The sequence below is a fragment of the Rhinatrema bivittatum genome, chromosome 5 (assembly GCF_901001135.1).
Source record: "Rhinatrema bivittatum chromosome 5, aRhiBiv1.1, whole genome shotgun sequence".
In the NCBI taxonomy this organism is placed as follows: Eukaryota; Metazoa; Chordata; class Amphibia; order Gymnophiona; family Rhinatrematidae; genus Rhinatrema; species Rhinatrema bivittatum.
The window spans coordinates 222918801-222933733 of record NC_042619.1 but is presented as its reverse complement, the minus strand read 5'-3'; the positions used below and the strand labels follow the sequence as shown (position 1 = coordinate 222933733).

The 14933-nt window shown below is 44.4% G+C and overlaps 1 long non-coding RNA gene across 1 annotated transcript in view; it reads left to right on the top strand.

The window, feature by feature from the left end:
* LOC115092488 overlaps positions 1-14313 on the top strand; it is a 49586-nt gene extending 35273 nt beyond the window's left edge. The window contains exons 4-5 of the long non-coding RNA XR_003857007.1: positions 12479-12547; positions 14253-14313. This is a non-coding gene — a long non-coding RNA (uncharacterized LOC115092488). The remainder of the gene's footprint in view (positions 1-12478; positions 12548-14252) is intronic.
* Positions 14314-14933: the final 620 nt, after the last annotated feature.

The window sequence follows — 14933 nt, the reverse complement described above, 5'->3', positions numbered from 1 at the left end:
CCGGCATGGTTAAAAGGGGAGGTGAAAGAAGCTATTTTAGCCAAAAGATCTTCATTCAAAAATTGGAAGAAGGATCCAACAGAAGAAAATAGGATAATGCATAAATGTTGGCAAGTTTAAATGTAAGACATTGATAAGACAGGCTAAGAGAGAATTTGAAAAGAAGTTGGCCGTAGAGGCAAAAACTCACAGTAAAAACTTTTGAAAATATATCCAAAGCAGAAAGCCTGTGAGGGAGTCAGTTGGACCGTTAGATGATCGAGGGGTTAAAGGGGCACTTGGAGAAGATAAGGCCATCGCGGAAAGATTAAATGATTTCTTTGCTTCGGTGTTTACTGAAGAGGATGTTGGGGGAGGTACCCGTACTGGAGAAGGTTTTCATGGGTAATGATTCAGATGGACTGAATCAAATCACGGTGAACCTAGAAGATGTGGTAGACCTGATTGACAAACTGAAGAGTAGTAAATCACCTGGACCCGATGGTATACACCCCAGAGTTCTGAAGGAACTAAAAAATGAAATTTCCGACCTATTAGTAAAAATTTGTAATCTATCATTAAAATCAGCCATTGTACCTGAAGACTGGAGGACAGCTAATGTAACCCCAATATTTAAAAAGGGCTCCAAGGGCGATCCGGGAAACTACAGACCGGTTAGCCTGACTTCAGTGCCAGGATGTTACCTGCAGGAACTCTCCCAATGGCGTCGGAGTTTCCCCCTATTGCTGGCTTCTCTCACGGTGCGGCTCCGCGCAAATCGGGGCTTGGCCACACCCCTTATGACGTCAGATGCCGGTGGAAGTCTGGGGCAGCGCGGAAAAATTGCCCTATATATAGAGAGCCTCTTCTCTTTCGCCTTGCTTCGGCCACAAGTGTGTTGGAGTTTATTTGTTGTGTTTCCTGCTGCTTGCTTGACCTGGACTGCGTTTTGGATTACTGTGCTTGCTGCCTGCCTCTGGATAAGTTGCCTTGGTTCCTGTTGCTCGCTGCCTGCCCTGACCTGGACTGTTACTGGATTACGTTACCTACTGCCTGCCTCTGGACTACTCTTCCTGGTTCCTGCCATCACTACTGGCTCTACCTGGACCACCAGGGGTTTCCTACCCGACGCCACCCTCCGAGTTTCCGGTTCCAAGGGTCTCAACTACTCAAGGTAAGCAGTCACCGGCCTTGGTTCCACGTACCCGTGTAACAGTTGGCCGAAGCCATGGAACCAGTCGACCTGACCGCTCTGCAAGCCATCCCAGGTTTGGACTCCCGGCTTCAGCAGCAACAAGGGGTCCTCGATCAAGTAACGGGGGTACTCGATCGCTTAGTTGCCCGTATGGATGCACTGGCCCACGCTCCTGCAGCCCAAGTAACGAATACCACAGCTTCTTCTAACCCTATCCGTTTATCTCCTCCACCACGATTTAACGGAACTTCAGCATTGTGCCGGAGCTTTATTAACCAATGTAGAATGCACTTTTCACTGCAGCCATCTTTGTTCCCATCAGATAAAACTAAGACGACCTTTATATTATCATTACTGGAGGGTCCAGCCCTAGCGTGGGCTTCACCCTTGTGGGAGAGAGACAACCCTATTCTTGACAATTTGGATTGGTTCCTGAAAGAATTCTGACTCATCTTTGACGAACCAGGGCATTCTACCTCGGCTGCTAATGATTTACTGCAAATCAAACAAGGTTCTCGTTCAGTGGGGTAGTATGCCATTCAATTCCGAACCTTGGCAGCAGAACTTGCGTGGGGTGAGGATAGTCTCACCGCTATATTTCGACAAGGGCTGGCTGAAAATATAAAGGATGAATTGGCTGGCAGGGATCCCCCGGAATCTTTAGAGGAACGTATCCGGCTAGCCATTCGACTGGACTTACGATTTCAAGAAAGGGAGCGGGAACGGACTGCCACTCGAAGGACTTTTCGTCTGGCTCCCACCTTTCAGCAACCCGTTGTCGTTCCGCGACCGACTGAAGCACCCGTGAACATTGAGGAACCCATGCAAATTGACAGATTTCGATTAACTCCTGAGGAACGTCAACGGCGAAGACTGAGAAATCTCTGCATGTATTGCGCTGGTTCAGGCCAATTCGTCAACAAATGTCCCAACAAATCGGGAAACTCTCAGACCTAGGTCGGGTAGGAGAGGCCTCCCTGGGTCCCACCATTCCCTCTCCTCAACTACTAATTCCAGTAACCATTATTCTTAAGGACAAACCGATTCAACTTCAGGCTTTCATTGATTCAGGGGTGGCCGGTAATTTCATTGAAGAAAGCCTGGTGATAAGCCATCCTATTCCTGTGGAACCATTACCCATTTCCCTTTCAGTTACCTCGGTATCTGGGCAGCCCGTGGGAATTCGAATATCTCACATTACCAAACCCATCTTATTGAATTCTGGAGTTCTTCATCAAAGCATTCAGCTGTATGTTCTTCCATCCTCGGTCAACCAGATAATCTTGGGTCTACCCTGGTTAAGGACACATCAACCTCGACTGGGTTGGGCCTCTTTACAACTTGGCAGTTGGAGTCCATTCTGCTTTCAGACTTGTCGAATCCAAACTACGCAGCTCTCTTCTGGCATTCCCGCCCCTTATGAAGACTTCACAGACGTTTTTAGTCAACAACAAGCTGAATCTTTACCACCCCATCGACTGTACGATTGTGCAATCGACCTTCTCCCCGGGAAGATTTCTCCCAGGGGTAGGATTTACACCCTATCAGAACCCGAATCAACAGCCCTGAAACAATATATCGAGGAGAATCTAGCACGAGGATTCATCAGACCTTCCACGTCACCAGCTGGAGCGGGTTTTTTTTTTTTGTTAAAAAGAAGGATGGGTCCTTAAGACCCTGTATTGACTACCGAGGGCTGCATAACATCACTAAGAAAAATAGATATCCTATTCCCCTTATTTCGGAACTATTTGATCGGATTAAAGGAGCTCAAATCTTCACTAAATTGGATTTAATAGGGTCCTACAACTTGATTCGAATACGAGAGGGAGATGAGTGGAAAACGGCTTTCAACACCCACGATGGACAAACGGCATTACCATTACGAATGGTAATGCCGTTTGGTCTTTGTAATGCCCCTGCCATATTTCAAGCCATGATCAATGATATCTTTCGCGACATCCTCTATTCTCATGTCATTGTATATTTGGATGATATACTAATTTTTTCCAACAACGTGAAACAGCATCAGGAGCATGTGCGACAGGTTCTGCAACGTCTCAGGGAAAATAAACTGTTTGCCAAATTAGAAAAATGTGTGTTTCATAAAGACCAGTTACCATTCCTGGGATATATCATCTCCAACAAAGGATTATCCATGGACCCGGGCAAACTCAAAGCCATTTTGAACTGGCACCAACCCATAGGCTTGAAAGCCTTTCAAAGATTTCTGGGCTTTTCCAACTATTATAGACAATTCATCCCGAACTTCTCGTCTTTAGTGGCTCCTCTTACTGCTCTCACTAGGAGAGGAGCGCCTATTCAGAAATGGCCAGAGGAGGCCGTCAATGCCTTTCTTCAATTAAAGGAATTCACCAAGGACACGTCTCAAGCGCCCCGACTCCACCAAACCCTTTATCCTAGAAGTTGATGCCTCTGCAGTAGGAGTGGGTGCGGTCTTGCTACAAACAGCAGACTATGGAAACCTGGTGATCTGCGCCTTTTTTTCGAGAGAGTTCTCATCAGCAGAGAGAAATTATACCATCGGAGATCGGGAACTTTTAGCGATAAAGTTGGCCTTTGAGGAATGGCGTCATCTCTTAGAAGGCTCTCGATATACTGTGACTGTTTACACGGATCATAAAAACCTAGAATATCTGGTGAAAGCTCAACGATTAAATCCTCGACAAGCCCGCTGGGCACTTTTTTTTAGCAGGTTTAATTTTGTTCTACATTTCCGACCTGCTCAGAAGAATCTGCGGGCGGATGCCCTCTCGAGAAGCTTTGATCGTGAAGATATACCTGACCCCCCTCGATACATAATAGATCCTGCACAGATTCAGCTGGCTGCCACCTTCACGGTTCCCATTGGGAAAACGGTGGTTCCCAAACGATTGAGAGTAAAAGTTCTTCGTTGGGCGCAGGGCATGCAGGAATTTTTTATGTTCTTACCAAGGATCTGGTATCCAGACATTATTGGTGGCCCCGGTAGGAGAAAGATATTAAGGCTTATGTGGATTCCTGCTCGGTATGCGCAGCTCAAAAGACTCCTCGACGGAAACCCTTTGGTCTTTTACAACCATTACCTGTCCCCACTAAACCGTGGACTCACATTGCCACCGATTTTTATCACTGATCTTCTGAAAATAACTCTGTCATTTGGGTGGTGGTGGACTGTTTTTCCAGAATGGCTCATTTTATTCCGCTGCCAGGATTACCTTCTGCATCAGAGTTAGCTCACCTATTTCTTCAACATATTTTTCGTCTTCATGGCTTACCTCTCAGTATTGTTTCAGATAGAGGGGTGCAATTCACAGCTCGATTTTGGAAAGAACTGTGCAAATTTCTACAAATTTATTTATTTAAAAACCTTTCTATACCGTCATTTAGTGATGCACCATCACAACGGTTTACATTTAGGCACAAAATAGGTTTGGTTTGCTTTCTAAGTTATTCATGGGGTGCCAATATTTTACGGTTACGTAGTTCAAAAATATACTCTAAATGAGAAGTGTGTTGGAGATACTGTTTATATGATTCTGTGGTAATCATATGTGATAACTGTTTTAATTTAAAATTTAATTATGATTAAAACAATAAAGTAACATTCTGCTTTTTATAGGTGACTTTCAGCTGTATGTCTTGTTGTTATTCAGCGACCTCACTGTGAAATGCTTTTGTGAATAGCCAAGTTTTTAAGCTCTTTTTGAAGAGTTTTAGTTTTTTCATAAGTCTAAGCTCAAGCGGTAATGTGTTCCATAATAACGGTCCTGCCAAGGATAGCGCTCTCTCTCTAACTTGGGTCAATTTTGCTGTTTTGACTGATGGAATGGTTAGTAGTGCTTTATTGGCTGATCTGAGATTTCTTTGAGGGACATGTAATCGTAGGGCAGTGTTTAGCCAGTCGGCATTTTCATCGTTTATTAGTTTATGAACTGTGCAAAGTGTTTTGAATTGGACTCTTTGTTCTATTGGGAACCAGTGCAAATCAGCACGTGTTTGGGTGATGTGATCTCTTCTTCCTCTTCCATTAGTATTCTTCCAGCTGAGTTCTTAGTATTTGTAGTGGCCTGATTGTGGTGTATGGTAAACCTAGGAAAAGTGTATTACAGTAGTCCGTGCTAGCAAATATTAGTGCCTGTAGTACTGTGCGAAAGTGATCTTGAGTTAATAAGGGTTTTAGTCTTCCAAGGATCATTAGTTTGGCATAGCCTTCTCTTACTTTTATTGATATGTGTTGCTTAAGGCTGAGTTCGGTGTCAATAATTACTCCTAGGTTTCTAGCCTTATTAGTTAGCTCGATTGCCTTGTCATTTTTAATTTTGATGGGATTTTGGATTCTTACAATGTTTTTTCGTTCAAGGTGTATAAATTCAGTTTTTTCTATGTTTATTACTAGTTCCATTTGGTTTAAAAGCTGTTTTATTATGTCTATGTACATCATTGCAAAATTCAGTGTTTTCTCAATTGATTCCTCTACTGGTAGAATCAGTTGAATGTCGTCGGCATATATGAAGTGTATGATACCTAGCCCCGCCAGAAGGTGACATAGGGGGAGCATGTAGATGTTAAACAGGGTTGCTGAGAGTGCTGATCCCTGGGGAACTCCTGTTTTTAGGTCGATCTTGTCTGATGTTGTGTTTTTTATATGTACCTGATAGGATCTATTTGTCAGGTAGGATGTGAACCAATCAAGTGTTGTTTTTTGTAATCCAATTTTTTTCCAGTCTTTTTAATAGTATGTTATGGTTTACGGTGTCGAATGCTGCAGACAGGTCTAGTAATATCAAGATGTAGTGTTTTCCGCTATCAAATCCGCGTAATACATTATCTGTAAGAGAGATTAGTAATGTTTCGGTGCTATAGTGTTTTCTGAAACCATGTTGTGACAGGTAGAGTATGTTATTGTTGTCTAGATGATCTGCTAGTTGCTTTTGTACTGCTTTTTCTATTAATTTTGCGAGCATAGGCAAGTTTGAAACAGGTCTATAGTTACTTAAAATGTTTGGGTCATTGTTTTTCTTTTTCAGAATTGGTTTAATTATTGCATTTTTCAGAGAGTCTGGCATTACTCCGTCGCTGAGTGATAAATTAATTATTTTGGTTAGTGTGTAGGAGGTAATATCAGCTATTTTTTTTTTATATTTGTGGTGGGAATGGCATCAATTATATGTGGTGCAGGGTTCAACTTTTTTATCATGGATTCTACTTCGGTTTGTGATATTTCATCAAATGCAGAGAATTGTCACATCTCTTTTATGCATTTTGATTTCCTGTTTGGTTAGTATTGGAATCTTGGCTCTAAGGTTTGAGATTTTGTCTGAGAAGTAGTGTGCTAATTCGTTGCTTTTGCTTTCATGTGGGGTTTGGGGCATCTCTGCAGTGTCGTTGGTCAAATTTTTAACTATGTTGAATAGTGTTCTTGGGTTATTTGAAAATTTTTCAATTTTTGAACTAAAGAATTGTTTTTTGGCATCGAGAATTACTTTTTTATAATAGGCTAGTTGTTTCCTAAATTTGGTTAAGTTATCTGCTGAATTGTCTTTTTTCCATCTTTTTTCTTTTTTCCTCAGGTTTTGTTTGATTTCCTTTATTTTTTCATTAAACCACGGGTTTTTTTGTTTGGGCTCATGTATTTGTATAGTTTTTATGGGGTTAATGTCGTCTGCCAGTTTACTTGTATTTGTTAGCCACTCTGATGTTGCGTCTGTACAGTTATTGTGATTAAGGTTTATTAGATTTTCTTCTAGTTTGTTTTTTAGTATGTCATGGTTAAAGGGGGGATGATATTTAAATTCTAAGGGCTCCTTTTTCTGTATTTCTTTTGGTTTTATGAATTTAATGTTGGATCGGATTAGGAAGTGATCTGACCATGGAATTTGACTATAGCTAGTATTTATGTGTTCAAGGAATCAAACTTGAGTTTTCTTCAGCCTACCATCCTCAATCCAATGGACTCACGGAACGGACGAATCAATCTCTGAAGGCTTTCCTTCGATCTTATGTCCATCAACGACAAGGTAATTGGGCTTCCTTGTTGGTCTGGGCAGAAATATGTCATAATAATCACTTGAACCAAGCTACGGGGAGGTCTCCCTTTTTTGTAGTCTTTGGGAGACACCCACGACTCCCGTTGATTATTGCTTCCTCTTCTATTTGTCCAGCCGTCAACACAACCATCGCCTCTATGACCAAGTTGTGGGGGGAGACACGAGCCTTACTATTAAAGAATGCCGCTAGAATGAAGACCCAAGCGGATAAGAACAGATGTCCTGCTTCTCGACTCCAGGCTGGAGATCTCGTGTGGTTGAGCACTCGCAATCTTCGATTACGCATGCCATCATTAAAATTTGCTCCTCGCTTTATTGGTCCTTTCCCTATTGAGAAACAGATTAATGCAGTCACTTACTTATAGACTGTGTTTACCGTCCTCCTTGCGGATTCACAACGTCTTCCACGTGTCTTTACTCAAACCTGCCATTATGTCTTGGCCCTCCAGAAGGAGAAGGCCTAATACGCACATAATACAGAATGATAACCAATTCGAAGTGGAGGACATTCTGGATTCCAGAAGGTGTAGGGGACAACTCCAATATTTAATTTCTTGGAAAAACTTTGGACCTGAAGAGAACACTTGGGAACCTGCTCATAATATACAGGCACCTCGTTTGCTTAAAAAGTTCCATCAACGCTTTCCTCTCAAGCCCAGACCAAGAGAAAAGAGAGGAGGGGCTTGCAGGGGGGGTACTGTTACCTGCAGGAACTCTCCCGATGGCGTCGGCGTTTTTCCCTAACGCTGGCTTCTCTCGCGGCACGGCTCCATGTGAATCGGGGCTTGGCCACTCCCCTTATGACGTCAGATGCCAGCGGAAGTCTGGGGCAGTGCGGGAAAATTCCCTATATATAGAGAGCCTCTTCTCTTTCGCCTTGCTTCGGCCACAAGTGTGTTGGGGAGTTTATTTGTTGTGTTTCCTGCTGCTTGCTGCCTGCTTGACCCGGACTGCGTTTTGGATTACTCTGCTTGCTGCCTGCCTCTAGATAAGTTGCCTTGGTTCCTGTTACTCGCTGCCTGCCCTGACCTGGACTGTTACTGGATTACTCTGCTTGCTGCCTGCTTTTGGATAAGTTGCCTTGGTTCCTGTTGCTCGCTGCCTGCCCTGACCCAGACTGTTACTGGATTACGTTACCTACTGCCTGCCTCTGGACTACTCTTCCTAGTTCCTGCCATCGCTACTGGCTCTACCTGGACCACCAGGGGTTTCCTACCAGACGCCACCCTCCAAGTTACCGGTTCCAAGGGTCTCAATTACTCAAGGTAAGCGGTCACCGGCCTTGGTTCCATGTACCCGTGTAACACAGGAAAAATAGTGGAAAGTGTTCTAAACATCAAAATCACAGAACATATAGAAAGACATGGTTTAATGGAACAAAGTCAGCATGGCTTTACCCAAGGCAAGTCTTACCTCACAAATCTGCGTCACATTTTTTAAGGAGTTAATAAACATGTGGATAAAGGTGAACTGGTAGATGTAGTATACTTGGATTTTCAGAAGGCGTTTGACAAAGTTCCTCATGAGAGGCTTCTAGGAAAAGTAAAAAGTCATGTGATAGGTGGCGATGTCCTTTCGTGGATTGCAAACTGGCTAAAAGACAGGAAACAGAGTAGGATTAAATGGACAATTTTCTCAGTGGAAGGGAGTGGGCAGTAGAGTGCCTCAGGGATCTGTATTGGGACCCTTACTTTTCAATATATTTATAAATGATCTGGAAAGAAATACGACGAGTGAGATAATCAAATTTGCAAATGATAGAAAATTATTCAGAGTAGTTAAATCACAAGCAGATTGTGATAAATTGCAGGAAGACTTTGTGAGACTGGAAAATTGGGCATCAAAATGGCAGATGAAAATTTAATGTGGATAAGTGCAAGGTGATACATATAGAGAAAAATAACCCATGCTATAGTTACACAATGTTAGGTTCCATATTAGGTGCTACAACCCAAGAAAGAGATCTAGGCGTCATAGTGGATAACACATTGAAATCGTCGGTTCAGTGTGCTGCGGCAGTCAAAAAAGCAAACAAAGTGGTGGGAATTATTAGAAAGGGAATGGTGAATAAAGCGGGAAATGTCATAATGCCTCTGTATCGCTCCATGGTGAGACCACACCTTGAATACTTTGTACAATTTTGGTCGCCGCATCTCAAAAAAGATATAATTGCAATGGAGAAAGGTACAGAGAAGGGCTACCAAAATGATAAGGGGAATGGAACAGCTCCCCTATGAGGAAAGACTAAAGAGGTTGGGACTTTTCAGCTTGGAGAAGAGACAGCTGAGGGGAGGATATGATAAAAGGTGTTTAAAATCATGAGAGGTCTAGAACGGGTAGATGTGACTCGGTTATTTACTCTTTCGGATAATAGACTAGGGGGCACTCCATGAAGTTAGCATGTGGCACATTTAAAACTAATCGGAGAAAGTTCTTTTTCACTCAATGCACAATTAAACTCTGGAATTTGTTGCCAGAGGATGTGGTTAGTGCAGTTAGTATAGCTGTGTTTAAAAAAGGATTGGATAAGTTCTTGGAGGAGAAGTCCACTACCTGCTATTAATTAAGTTGACTTAGAAAATAGCCACTGCTATTACTAGCAATGGTAACATGGAATAGACTTAGTTTTTGGGTACTTGCCAGGTTCTTATTGCCTGGATTGGCCACTGTTGGAAACAGGATGCTGGGCTTGATGGACCCTTGGTCTGACCCAGTATGGCATGTTCTTATGTACTTCTCGAGGGTTTGCCGAGAGACAGTCTGTCATTGTGGTTTCAGACTTCCAATCTCAGTTGGGGAGTGAACCTCAAAGTTCCCGAATCGATGGTGGTTATTACCGATGCCAGTCTCTCTGGATGGGGAGCAGTTTGTCAGTCCCATTCGGTTCAGGGATCCTGGTCCATGAGACAGTCTGCATGGTGTATCAACCTTCTAGAGCCCAGGGCAGTTCGCTTGGCCTTGAAGGAGTTTCTGCCGTTACTATGTAATCGTCCGGTTCGAGTTCTGTCAGACAACGCGACAACAGTAGCGTATATGAATCTTCAGGGCGGAACCAAAAGCAAGGCAGTGGCTCTAGAGGCGCAGAGGTTTGTGCCCTGGGTGGAATGACATCTAGAGAGATTAGCACTATCCCACATTGCAGGCACAGAGAATGTTCAGGCAGATTTTTTGAGTCGCAACACTTGGATCTAGGCAAGTGGGAACTCTCTCAGACAGCCATGCAGTTAATTCGAGATCATTGGGGTCTACCTTACTTCAACCTTATGGCGACCTCTCTGAATGCCAAGGCCGCCTGATTCTTCAGATGCCGAAGACAGGGGCCAAAGGGGGTCAACGCTCTGGTTCTACCATGTCCTCAGGGAGTTCAACTATGTGTTTTTCCTTTGTGGCCACTGGTGGGCAAGGTTCTACGTCGCATAGAAAAGCATTGCAGAGAGGTAATTCTGGTGGCTCTGGAGTGACCTCGGCGTCCATGGTTTGCGGATCTGGTCAACCTGGTGGTGGACAGCCCGCTTCGCTTCAGCAACCTGATGCGCCTTCTTCAACAGGGTCTTATATTTTTCGTCCAGGCTGCTCGCTTTTGTCTTGCGGCATGGCTTTTGAGAGGAGACGTTTGAAAAGGAAAGGTTACCCGGATTCGGTAGTCGCCACATTGTTACAGTCTAGAAGGAAGTCTACTAACCTTTCATGTTCGGGTATGGAAGATTTTTGAGTCCTGGTGTTCCGTCAGGGAAATTCGCCCTCCTAGGGCCTTAATTCCTGAAATATTATCTTTCTTACACGATGGCTTCATCAAGTGCTTATCTCTTAGTTCTCTTAAAGTGCAGGTAGCAGCACTGGGCTCTCTCCGTGGCAAAATTGAAGGTTCCTTTATTTCGTCTCATCCGGACATGGTTTGTTTTCTTAGAGGTACAATGAATCTTCGTCCTCCAGTTTAGAAATCTTGTCCATCCTGGAATCTTAATCTAGTTCTTAAAGCTCTGTGTGAACCTCCCTTCAAGCCGCTCCGAAGGGCTACGTTAAAGGATTTGTCACTTAAGGTAATTTTTCTAGTTGTCATTTGTTCGGCTAGAAGAATTTCTGAGTTACAGGTGTTTATCTTGTCGAGATCCTTTCCTTCAGGTTTTGGAATCCAGAGTTTCTTTACGGACGGTACCTTCCTTTGTACCAAAGGTGGTTTCAGCGTTCTATGTCAGTCAGTGGAACTTTCGGCTTTTCCTAACTTACCAGTGTTGGATCCTAATGCAAGGGAGCTCAAACGTCTAAATGTTTCGGAGAGCTGTATTGTGTTACCTCGAGATTACCAATGACTTTAGGAGGTCCGATCTCCTCTTTGTGCTGTGGAGTGGTCGTAATAGAGGTTCCAAGGCTTCTAAAGCCTGTATTGCACAATGGTTGAAGGAGGCTATTTCTTCCGCATATATTACATGCGGTCATCCAGTTCCGGAAGGCTTGCGTGCTCACTCCATACATTCGCGAGCGGCCTCGTGGGCGGAATCTCAACTTGTTTTCCCACAGGAAATTTGCAGAGCGGTGACTTGGAAGTCGCTGCATACTTTTGCAAGGCACTATCTCTTAGATGTCGGGGCTCTGGCAAACCCTTCCTTTGGCGAGAGTGTTTTGTGAGCAGAACTCTCCAGACCCCACCCTGGGTAAGGGCTTTGGTACATCCCAGGTGTCTGGACTGATACGGCGACCAGAATTGTACACAGTATTCAAGGTGCGGTCTCACCATGGAGCGATAGAGGCATTATGATCTTTTTCCGTTTTATTCACCATTCCATTTCTAATAATTCCTAACATTCTGTTTGCTTTTTTGACTGCCGCAGCACACTGAACTGATGATTTCAATGTGTTATCCACTGATGCCTAGATCTCTTCCTTGGGTGGTAGCTCCTAATATGGAACCTAACATCATGTAACTATAGCATGGGTTAATTTTCCCTATATGCATCACCTTGCACTTATCTACATTAAATTTTATCTGCTAGCTAGGAGAAGGGTCTGTTTGGTGCCGCTGGATTATGTCACTCATCTGTAATGGCTAATTTATCCTGGTATCTATGGAAAACAATTTACAGTAAGCAGACTTGCTTTATATATGAAACACTGCAGTTCATTTATCTGTGTGGTTTATACACATTAAAATATAGCAGCAGGTCCAGTGTGGTGTTTGTTTCTTTTTGTAGCTTATTCAGGATGACATTTGCTGTTGCTTTATTCAATGATATATATTTATACTATTTTTATCTAGATGAAAAAGATGCCAGTAAAGAAAAACATGGGAAAAGTCATCTAGCAGACAGTTCACCTTCAAGTAATGGTAGGTCCTTTTATAAAAGGATTGTATAATGATGGTGATGCAATAACGAAAATTTTTTAGCACACATTGAATGTCATCAAAATCTTGTTTTGTCATAAAAATATCCCATTTATCTAAAATATTAGGTGGGTTACAATAAAACATTCATAATAGCAAAAATCATAAATATCACAAAGCAATAACATTCATGGCGAAAATAGTAAAAGACTAAATCAATCCAGACTAAAAATTGACAATAGAAAAAATAGATAAGAACTAAAACGTTGTTAAAAATGAATAAAAACAAAAACTGCCTAAAACTATAACAGCTCCAGAAAACTGCTTATTTTACGTAAAATCAGCGAAGCTTCTAAGGCATCTTTGAAAATTTACAAACTAGGAGCATGTTAAAAACTGGGAAGTGATTAGTTGTCAAATGCCTGCGTAAATAAGCCTTTAGCAGCATCTTAAATCTACTGGTAGAATCTTCAGTTTTTAATTTCAGACACACACGAGTCTCTGGATTCACAAAGACTTAGTTGCCAAACATAAAACTTAAGCTGTTGCTTCTTAGTATTAGATGCTGGTGCTTCTGTGTGTTTCCTCCCTGTGCTCACTGCCTTCAGAAATCTACCCTTCTCTCCCCCCCCAAGATGCACATACCTTGTACCAGGATAATTTTCTCATTTGCTCTATTTTTTCTCCGAGGACAAGCAGGATGGTAGTCCTCACACATGGGTGTCATCAGATGGAGCCCTGATGTGGAAAACTGGTCAAAGTTTCTAGAACTTTCACTAGGCACACTGCGCATGCCCTATACCACGCATCCATGCAGGGTCTCTCTTCAGTCTCTCTTCCGTGGAGCTGTAAACCTCACAGTCAGGTCTATCCAGTAACGAGCGGTAGGAAGAGCTGCGTTAGTGCCCGGCGCACCCTCGGTTGCCGCACGCACAGTGCAGCTCACCTACCGCTCGATCCTGTATGTAAATAGCTTGCAAATGCAAGCCTCGTCTAAGAAGCGACCGTGAAGCGTTAGGCCCGCGCAACCCATTTTACTGGATAGAGCGCCTATACAGTATCCTGGGTGCGCGGGCCTAACGCTTCACGGCCACGCTGGTATTTGTCATTTCAAATGTCATTTGAAATGACAGATACCAGGAAGTCGGAATTGCCAGTCCCCTCTCTTACTTTTTTTGCACCCCCCTCCAGACATCGGACGACCTCTCCTGCCTCCAACTGCTCGCGAAGATGGACGCCTGCACGGCCGCTGAAGACGTGGCGCCCGGCGAAGCGACTTACTTTTTGCACCCCCCCTCCGGACATCGGACGACCTCTCCTGCCTCCAGCTGCTCGCGAAGATGGACGCCTACACGGCCACTGAAGACGTGACGTCACGACGTTTGGCGTCACGGCATGTGATGTCACGTCTTCAGCGGCCGTGCAGGCGTCCATCTTCGCGAGCAGCTGGAGTCAGGAGAGGTCGTCCGATGTCCGGAGGGGGGTGCAAAAAGTAAGTCGCTTTGCCGCTTTACACTGCCAGTCCCTTCTTCCCTCCTCCCGGAGCAAGGCTGCTTTTTGCGCCCTGCTTCGGGAGGAGGGGAGAGGAGACTGGCACGGGGGAAGCCACGATGTCCGGAGGGGGCTGCAAAAGTAAGTCGCGGAGCGTAGGATTGCCCGTCCTCTCCCCTCTCTCTCGCAACTTTTTTTCGCTTTTTTTTTGCTTCAGGAGGAGGGGAGAGGACTGGGGCTGCCCCGGAGACCAGCATCCATGGACACGGCCAGGGCAGGTGAGCGGGGGCTGGGGGAAAGCTTGCCGCCTACCCTTACCCCTGCCTCTAACGCTGGGGTAAGGGTAAGCGGTAAGTTAGCAGGTTAAACTTGCGGCAAAACGGCAGGGTAAAATAGCGATAGTCGGGGCGCGGGTTACTGGATGCTAGGGAATAGCTAATTCGCTCGTTTGCATGCAATATACATGCCGCGTGCGGAAGGGGTTGCCCAGGGATTTTAGGACGCGGTAAGGGTAGATTAAAGGGGGTTGTGGATCGCAGGAAGGGCTAACGCGGCCGGAAAGTGAGTAGAACGCGGGTTAGGAGCGGGGTAAACGCGGCCGCACTTTACTGGATAGACCTGAGTGTGATTGAGCTCACTTTGGCTGTTTTTTCCTTGTGGAAAAGTTTTTGCTCTTCCCATTTTTTTCCTTAGATCTGTTGCTGGGCTCCTCTCAGTGCCCTCAGGTAGTGTCCCTAGGTGCCCTCAGGTAGTGTCCCTAGTTAGGGTTTTGGCATTTCGAGTAAGACTGCGAAAGGAAACTATCCCCCCCCCTCCCCAGTGGTTGTGATACCTCTGTGCCCACTGGCCATTGACTCCCTCCCTCATCGTTCTCAACTTTGCAGCCCTTTTGTTTCGC